A 9,659-nucleotide genomic window follows, 5' to 3' on the forward strand; every position below is an offset into this window, starting at 1 on the left:
CCTGTCTTAGCTATTCGATTATTGGGTTTGTTAAGCTGAGAAGGTGTAAATTTGGATTTTTAGGATATTGTGTGATGTATGACAGCTATTGTTATATGAAAAATTTTTATATTCCTGAAATCCTAAGTTATAACACGCTCAAGAAATTTGAGGTGTTACAATTTGGATTTAGGACATGTCAAATATGGAGAATTTGTATCTTGAATATCTAAAACAAAAGATCTTAAAAGTTTGAAACTAGCACCTGAAAGATGACCTAATCTATGATGCCAAACAGAAAAAGAAACATTACAAGCTTTAGCAATAACAAAAGTTGTAACAGAATACGAAGATTGTCAATTAATGGCAGGTTGGAAATCCTATTGTAAGTAGAACAATCCATCTTGCATTTTAGCTAGTCCAATCGTCATCCACAATGTTGATTCTTTTCTGTTAGCTTCTCTTAGCTGAGCTCGGTATATAAGCTGCAGCTATTGCTTTGTTTCTGCAATCTTTGGTGATCAATTGCAAATTCCTAATATTTCTAGTTTTCCCTTTTAAGATTTGTCATGGTATTAGAGCCCTAAGACCTATTGTTTCGTGATTCATCTTTGTTTTCTTTTGTCATGGTATCTACCAAAAATAATAAGCTAATAGCAAAATTTTAGCATATGTTGTAAAGATGTTTTATTTAATCTTGTTAAAGCACAGTTAAAATTACTAGTTGCCAGGTACCTTCTTGATCACAACCACTAAAAGAATACAATAACCAACCAAACAACCATCCGATATTATATACTCAGACACAACAACAAAATCAAACTAATTGAACAACCATATGATAACCAACCGAACAACCATTGAACAAATAAACAAATTAATTGAACAGTTATATGACAAACTAATAGAACAACTATATGACAACCAAAAAAACTAATCCGCAAATGTACACCAACCAAATAACCAATTTCATTTAAAAACACCAAGACAAATAGAAAAAATAAGAAAATTCGTAGAGACAACCCTAGCATGTACCAGAAAATAAACCACAAAGTAACGGTTAGGGTTTCGCAACACATACAAAGGGATTAATGATTCTAATAGTTGAGTACCTGAATATTGAAAACCTAGGTATTCAACTTCAACCTTCGAAGAAACTGTAACAAAAGGACCAAATAATGTCAAACAATATCAATTGATTGAGATCACAAAATTGATTGTGTCGTTAAAGCTTCACTGAACAATGAACCAAAAAAAGAAAATTTGGAAAAGCCATAGAGAAGCTTACACGAAACTAAGATTGAGGATGACATAGGCAACTCGATATGCAGGAGCTTCGATCGCTAATTGTATGAAAGAAAATAGAGTGAAGAGAAAGGAAAAACATGAAGAATCGAGCCGAATTTGGATTGACAGGAAGAAGGGGTGAAAATCTAAAATAGGTAGAGGGATTTGGATTTGAGGGGAAGAAGAAGATTTGGATTTGGTAGGGATTTGGATTTGACGGGATGAGGTAGAGATTAGGACGCTCGGCAAGAATATGGAGTAAAAAGCTATGGAATTAAGTGGTTAAAAGAAAGATGATGTTTTGCCTCAAAAACAATATTTTGGAAAAAGAAAGATGAAGAATTAAAAGAGAAATTTATAAAAAAAAAAAAAAAAAATTCCTAATTAAGATTATGAATATATATTTGGCGAGAAATATTTAAGTTGATTTTTTAGGCTCAATAACAATAAGATTTCTTAGTTAATAGCTAGAAATTTAAAATCTGTCGTTAAAAACTAATTTTACACCACATTTAACGAGGGTATAAATAATTCCTCACTATAATCATGAAAATTATGCTTTTAACGATAGACTATTTGTCCTCTCATTAATTGTCTCTCATTAAAGGCACTGTTTTTTTATAGTGTTGTCCAAGCTGTCGACCAATTATGGCGTTTGCAAGGTGAGTCATTGACTGTCTTTGGAAGATGAATCAACCGCTCCCAGTGACCTAGAAGCCAGTCGACTACTCTTGGAGCCTGTCGACTAGTCATGCTATACTAGGTTAAAACAGTTGACAATCTTGAGATCGACCGAACATTCCAGCCCCAAGAGAAAATAGCAACAGAGGGCACTCGAAACTTGATCGGGCTACATGCTTGGACTCTCAAAACTGTTATAAAAGAATGATAAGATCATGGGAACAAATTTACATAAAAACCATTATTTACTAGTAAATAGTAAAAATTCCAATTTCACCGCACGAGTCATTTGTTCTACACACATAAAATACAAACAAGGACCGTTTATTCATAAAACCCATAACATAAAAAAATAATCCTCTCACGACTCATGAACTGCATATACCGGTGATGCATCTTCCATTACCACTTTCCCCTTTTCAAAACTCGAGCCATCTGTATGGTTAGTAATAAGGGGTGAGTCCTAAGACTCAATAAAGACAATATGTAAAATAGCAAATCATAAATTCATGACAAACATAGAAAAACATGGAATAAGTCATACATGCAGGCCCGTCCACCTCATCCATCTTGGACTCTTGATGACCCCATATGACTTTCCCCAAGCCCAAACATGAGCTCCGTTAGTCCCAAATCATAGCCTCATGCCGAAGCACTCCCCTATTATCATATGCAAGTCATGATAGAATAATTTGCATATAAAACATATTAAACCCTTAAAATATTAGTTTTTTATGCCTTAATAGCCCATTTGGAAAATTTTCTCCACAGTGTTAAAATCATTGATATTACTCCTCAAAATTCTTTTAACAAAAATTAAACACAATAAGATAAAAGAATCATTTAAATAAATATTACTAATATCAACTTCCATCTAAAATTAGACATTTTGCACTTGCCTTGCTGTTTATGCTCACATTGTTAGTTCTTTCCTTCCAATTCCTCTCTCTCTCGTTGTTGTCTTCCAATCTCTTCTCTTCTAATTTCTCTCTCACTGCTGTCTTTCTAATTTTTCTCTCTCACTGCCTATCTTCCAATCTCTCTCTCTCTCTCTCTCTCTCTCTCTCTCTCACTCACTCAAATTAAACTTCTCAAATCTTCCCTCAAACCTAGGGTGAGGTTAGTATAATTAAATTTTCAACTTCATCATTGCCCACTTAATATTTTTTATTACCCATTAGTCTTTTTATCATTACCCATTCCCATTATCTTCTTTTATTTGCCTACTAATTCCCCACTTGAACTTTTTTGATTAATTAATCTACCCTTACCCACTAATTCCCATTTTAACTTTCTTTTGATTTATTATTTCCCACTTAACCCACTAACTCAACCCATTTACTTAGCCTTATCTATTCACTTAGCATCCTTTCGTTAATTAATCTATCCACTTAGCTTTCTAGGCCAGCACACAGCTACTCCACCAGCCTTGGACACCAACCCACATCTCACGGCATGCGTCACATAGGCCTACGCGCTTGCGCATGGCTACCTCCAAAATAAATAACTTTTAGTGCCTCTACCAAGCCTCGAACCCGTGGCCTCCTTCTTCCCTAGCACACGTGTAACCACCTAATTTGCAAACCTCTTTATTAATATATATGTGCAAATTAATTATATACTAATCCAAGATTCCATTCACAAAAATTAAATTCCAATATTATTATACTCCCAAGGTTCAAACCCGCAACCTATTGGATCCCTTGTGCGCACATAACCACTAAGCTACAAGACTTCTTATTTACATATTTGCAACGATTAATTTTAAGCCAACTGCTAGATTACAAAATTATACTTTGATCCAAAAAATTTCTAAAAACTTCCAACCAGCTCTCTATTCACAAACAAAATAATATTAATTTTCTCCATTAAATTTCTCAATCCACAATTTCCAATAAATTACAAATAAATCATTTCACATACAAAAATTAATTATTATTATTATTTTAAAATACTGGGATGTTACATTAACAATAACCCTTTGCCACTAACCGAGTTTTATAGGTGAAAACGTATCCATCAACACCGATTTTTCTATTGAAGATCCATTTACACCTGACAGGAATAGTTACCTTAGGTGGATCTATCAAGACCCAAACCTGATTGGAGTACATAGACTCCATCTCAGATTCCTCAACTATTTGCCACTTCAAGACATCGATATCAGATATCGCCTCCTCATAGGTGGTAGGGTTAACTAACTTGTCACTATCCCCATACAAGAACAATTTATGTACTTTCTCCATCGATAAACCATACTATCGAACCAGAGAATGAGACACTCTACTAGACCTACGAGGAACTTGTGGATGATTTCCCTCACTTGATTCACCATGCTCAATAATCTGATTAGGTATTTGTGGAACAAAAAAACCTCTCTTCTGCCAAATCTATTTTCTTTCCCATACCATCCTCTTGGATGAACTCTTCTTCCAAGAAGATGACATGCCTAGCGACCACAACCTTTGGGTCAGCTAAAAAATAGATATAATACCCTAAACTATCTTTAGGATATCCCACAAAATAACCTTTCTTATATCTAGGATCCAACTTATCTCTTCTCAACCTTTTTGCAAAAACCAAGCAACCCCAAATCCTAACATGCTTAAGACTCGATAGTTTCCTAACCCATATCTCATATGGTGTAGTTGAAGGAGATTTAGTCGATACTCGATTTATCAAATAAATAGCGATAAAAATAACATATCCCCATAGTGAAATAGGCAAATTCATGTAGATTAGCATATAACTAACCATGTCTAACAGAGTTTGATTTCTACATTCAACTACACTGTTTAACTATGGTGTATAAGGAGGAGTCAATTGTGAAACTATACCACAAACCTTAAGATAGTCAACAAACTCAGTACTCAAGTATTCATCTCCTCGATCTAATCATAGAATCTTGATACTCTTTCTTATTTAGTTTTCTACTTCAACCTTGAACTCTTTGAACTTTTCAAATACTTCAAACTTGTGCTTCATTAAGTACATGTAACCATACCATGATAAATCATCAATAAAAGTTACAAAGTAGATATAACTTGTAATACTCGAGATTTTTTAGAATCAAATATGACATAATGCCTGAGACAAAAGTTCATTTTCTGAGCTAGGGGCAAAGTCATAATTATGGAAGTTCGGGTACGAGTGCAATTAACTAAAAATCTTGGGAATTTATGAGATTCAATGATAACTTTAGGGGACCAAAGTGAAATGGACTTCAAAGTTTTATTAAAACTAACTTTGGATTCCAAAAGTTATCAAAAGTGGCTATGGATTTCAAACCCAAAATAAATCAAGCTTGGGACACATGGCGTTATAGGAAGAAAGTAATGATGATAACTCATATCTCGAGGACATGTGGCACCATAGGATGAAAGTAATCATTATGACTCAAATCTCCATGACACGTGGTGAAAATCCATTCGTCGAAGGGTTTAAAATGTCATGATTAGGCCCATATCTCAAGGGCCACTTGTACACAAGGGGAAGAAATCAATGATTATGGTGCAAATCTCAAGTTCCAAGTGTTACCATCTTAAGAAAGCCAAGTGTCCCAATATTATGGATTTAAGGGCTCTATATAAGCATGCTTTGGGTTGGGTTTTTGGCCACTAAATTAAGGGGGTAAGTTGCTTATAATAAGGGAGAAATTCTATCAAAAAAAGGGAAGGAAGCTCTACCCGAGTGGAAGCCAAAAGCAAGCCATCAGAAGATACGAGCTCATCTCGAAACCCTTGTAAACAGTTACCAAAACTATGAGCTAAGCTCTTTTTTTTCTGTAATCACGTAGAGGGTCAAAATAGAATTATGTAGGTTCAAACAGCACTCGAATCGGAGTTAAAATGAGATAGTTATGCCCATTTTAATTTTCAAGGTCGGAAGTCTATGCAGCGTGTGCGCCACACGAGCCCAACAAGGCTGTGCATCTAGGTGCGTGGAAGCCCCTTGTGGTGGTGTGTGTGGGCATGTGAGAGGCCCTTTGGGCTTGAAATTTTTCATGTAATCTCATCTTTTTAATGGCTATCTACCCATACAAAAATATTTTAGGTTTGGTAACCATAAGGTCTCGGTTTTTACAGAAACAGCTCAGTTGGAGCAACGTTTGGCCTTAAATTTGTGCAACCAAGAAGTGAGAAGCTACGGTGAGTGGTCCTTATGCATGTAAACTATTCTTGCATGCATCTTGCTTCAATTTGATCACTCTTGACTTCATTTATAAGTGGTTGTGGCTTGCGTTTCATGGTTTCCTTGTTTCCAAGCATATCCTCCCTATTTTGCATGTATCATGGCGTTTTTGTGAACATGGTGTGAGTGGTTCTTATGCATGCTCCTTGATGCCTATTTATCATTCTTAGGTTTCATTTGTGGATGTGTTATTGCTTACGTCTATGTTCCCTTTGTTTCGAGCATATTTTTTTTACTTTGTTACATCGGGTTTGACCATGACAGCTTTCGTGTGCGGCTTGTGGCTTGCATATCATATTCCTTCTGCTTTTTCATTCAACATGTCATGGTTGAGGGATTACATCTCATGTATTACTTCTTTTGAGCATATATTGCCTATTTTATACTCATCTCAGTATTCGTATCTATGGTTAGTGGTTGGGACATCACGTGGGATCTTGTGCTCTTGCGGTGAGCTACCATGATGATTGCAGGACATCACAGGGGATCTCGTGCTCTTGCGGTGAGCCATGATCTCACGCTCTTGTGGTGAGCTACCATGATGACTCCAAGGGTGATTGTAACCCCCTGACCTGATTACCACCTGGGAAGTTTTATATTGGCATGATCTTGGAAGATTTGTACTTATCTCTGCATATTTATTGGCATAGCTACATATTGCTCTTGCATGCATAGTTTTCTTTCCTTGTACTACTCACTTAGATGTAACAATCTAACTTGGGTGTTTCATACCTCTGGGATATTCAACGTCCCAAGTATATCAGTCGTGCCAGGTACCCAGAGATAAGCATGAGAAAGAAAAAAAAAAGGGCTACAAGGAGGCCAAAGTTTAGTTTAATTTTCTATTACTCATGTTCTATGGTTCTTATGTAATCTTTGGGTATGTTATCAGAGTTGTGTATCGCAGTTGTATAAACAGGGGTTACATAGGGCTTGGATTTACTTAGTATGCTATTAAAGTTGTAAATCGTGATTACTATGTACCATGATTGTGATAAGAGTTATTTGACGAATTTTTGAAAGTCATGCATTATGGTGTACTCATATTAGAGGTTTACTCATATTAGAGGTTTTATTATTGGAAATCCCTTTTTATCTATCTTCAGCTAGCTATCAGGTTCGATCCATCGCTTCCGTTGGTAAGGATTTCCATAACGCCCTTGTGGATATTATCTTGTATTTAGCTTCAGCATATAATTAAAGAGTGGGGCATTACATAACCACCCTGGGCCATAACATTTATGGGGCTGCATACATCTGAATGTACAAATCCTAACAATTCAGTACCCTTTTCCCCTTCTCCAACAAAAGGAGACTTAGTTATTTTCCCGAGAATACATGACTCACAAGTTGGCTTGGATTTAGCACACAAATCACATATAAGAGCCCAATGAGCTAACTTCATAAGCCTACTCTAGCCGATATGACCCAGCTTAAGGTGCCACAACTGTTTGGGATTAATTTGATTACCTCGAGAATGCTTCTTTTTTAATGTGGTATTAGGTCTAGCAACTATTTGCTGACTATATTCATATGCATGTGTTTCTAGGAAATATAGACCATTTATCATCACAGCTTTGCAAACACACACATTATCAAACATTCATTGCATGCAAAAGAAAATGTACAACCGTGACTTACAAGTTGTGGAATTAAAACAACATTCCAAATCACATTTAGTATATGTAAATAGTCATATAAAACCAACACATGCCCAAAAGGTAAATGTAATACCCTGTTTTCCAAGCGTATTATAACTTGGGACAATTTTGGGATAATAATTTTTTTATTTCAAAACTAATGCTAAACCATATCATTCCTCATATCTTTCCCAAAATTTCCATTCATCTATCTCGAAAGAAAATCATCATAAACATGAAATGTGGAACTTAAGAATCAAACCTTAACCTTTAACATTAACTATAAATAAGGTTATACATCATCATTCCTCAAAATGTTCAGATTTCAAAGAAGCAGACTTAAATACGTAGGCTACATAACATACAATCAATACATCATGCACTTTGCTAAGTGCCATTTCATGCCTCTTTCATCCTCATTTTTGTTATAATCTCCATCTAGAACATTTGAATATTCCAAGGGCAAAGACTAGGTTAGATGATGAATCATCTAAGGGTACAAAATTCATATTTCGTGCATGGATGCAATATGCAAAATATCATCTTTCTCTTAGTTTGAGTTTACACCCAACTGCTACTCTCTATTTTACAACCACCTTATCAGGTCGAGGTGTATGGGGGCAGCCTTGGTAAAGCAACGATGTCAGTCCCTAATTTCAGACCCTATGCAATGCATGACCAATAATATCATCATGTACATATGCGTTTTTCACCATCAATACATGTGAATGCAATCTACATGATGTATAGCATAACAAGGCATGTCAACATGATAAAACCATTTACATAAAACCGGGTTTTGGGTTGAACCACTTATCTCAAACGTATCTCAGAATATCTTAATTCTCATGCTAGGCTTCTAACATGCTCAACTTGAAACCTCAACTTACCTTAGCCAGCATATTTATTCAAGAATATCAATATTATATTTTTCATAATTTCCTCCTAATTTTCCTCTATTTCTTCCTATTTTTCCTCAATAATCCCACACTAAATAATTCCTCAAACATTTCTTCAATTTTTCTGCTATCACAATTCAGAAAATAATTTTTGATAAAAACCACTCACCTTGACTTAGCTTCTCAGGCTTCCTCGCCTAGTTGTTCACTGCTTGTGGCCATGGCAGCCACCATTTGCCGCTTCTTGCCTTTGCTTCCAGCCACCATCGCCAGCCATCTCTCTCTCGATCTCTCTTCTCCCTCTCATTCCCTCTCTAGGCCCAAGCTCTCAAATTCACTTGGAATGGCTTTGAGAACAACCTCATGGCCCTATTTATAGGTTTGGACTCCAAAATGATCCAAAGCTAGAATGAATTAACTTTTAAAATCCACAATCATAACCCTTACTAACTCACCATTCCTTACCAAACCTCACATCACCTCACCATACCTTACAATTAACCTTAAGACCATACCCTCAATTAATTTCATAATCCCTTTTAAGACTTTGTACAATTGCTATTACATCCTCAAATATCGAATTAATAATCATCGAGGTACTTAAAATCCAAAATTAATAATTCCAAATTACTCGATAAGGACGATTTCATCCCAGTGTCCTTATCAAGCTATCGGGCTATTGTTTCATCCCGAAACCACCTCAAGGTTGATCTTTGCATGAAATAGGAGCCTTCTCAGGGTTTCATTGACTTCTTGAAAGTCCCCTGCAATTTGGTTTTTCAGCCTGAATCATAGCTATACTAAAACAGTCTCGGTTCTAATTTCTTTTAATACCATAAATCCTATCTCGGAATGCTCGTCAATACCATATCATTTTCCTTAGACATTTACACTCCAGGGCATTCCCTACAGTCGATTCGACTATTTAAAATGCTTAAACTATCTTATAAATCCTTAAACTTGACTCTTTTAACATTATGAA

Source organism: Diospyros lotus, chromosome 1, assembly GCF_014633365.1.
Source record: "Diospyros lotus cultivar Yz01 chromosome 1, ASM1463336v1, whole genome shotgun sequence".
Lineage (NCBI taxonomy): Eukaryota > Viridiplantae > Streptophyta > Magnoliopsida > Ericales > Ebenaceae > Diospyros > Diospyros lotus.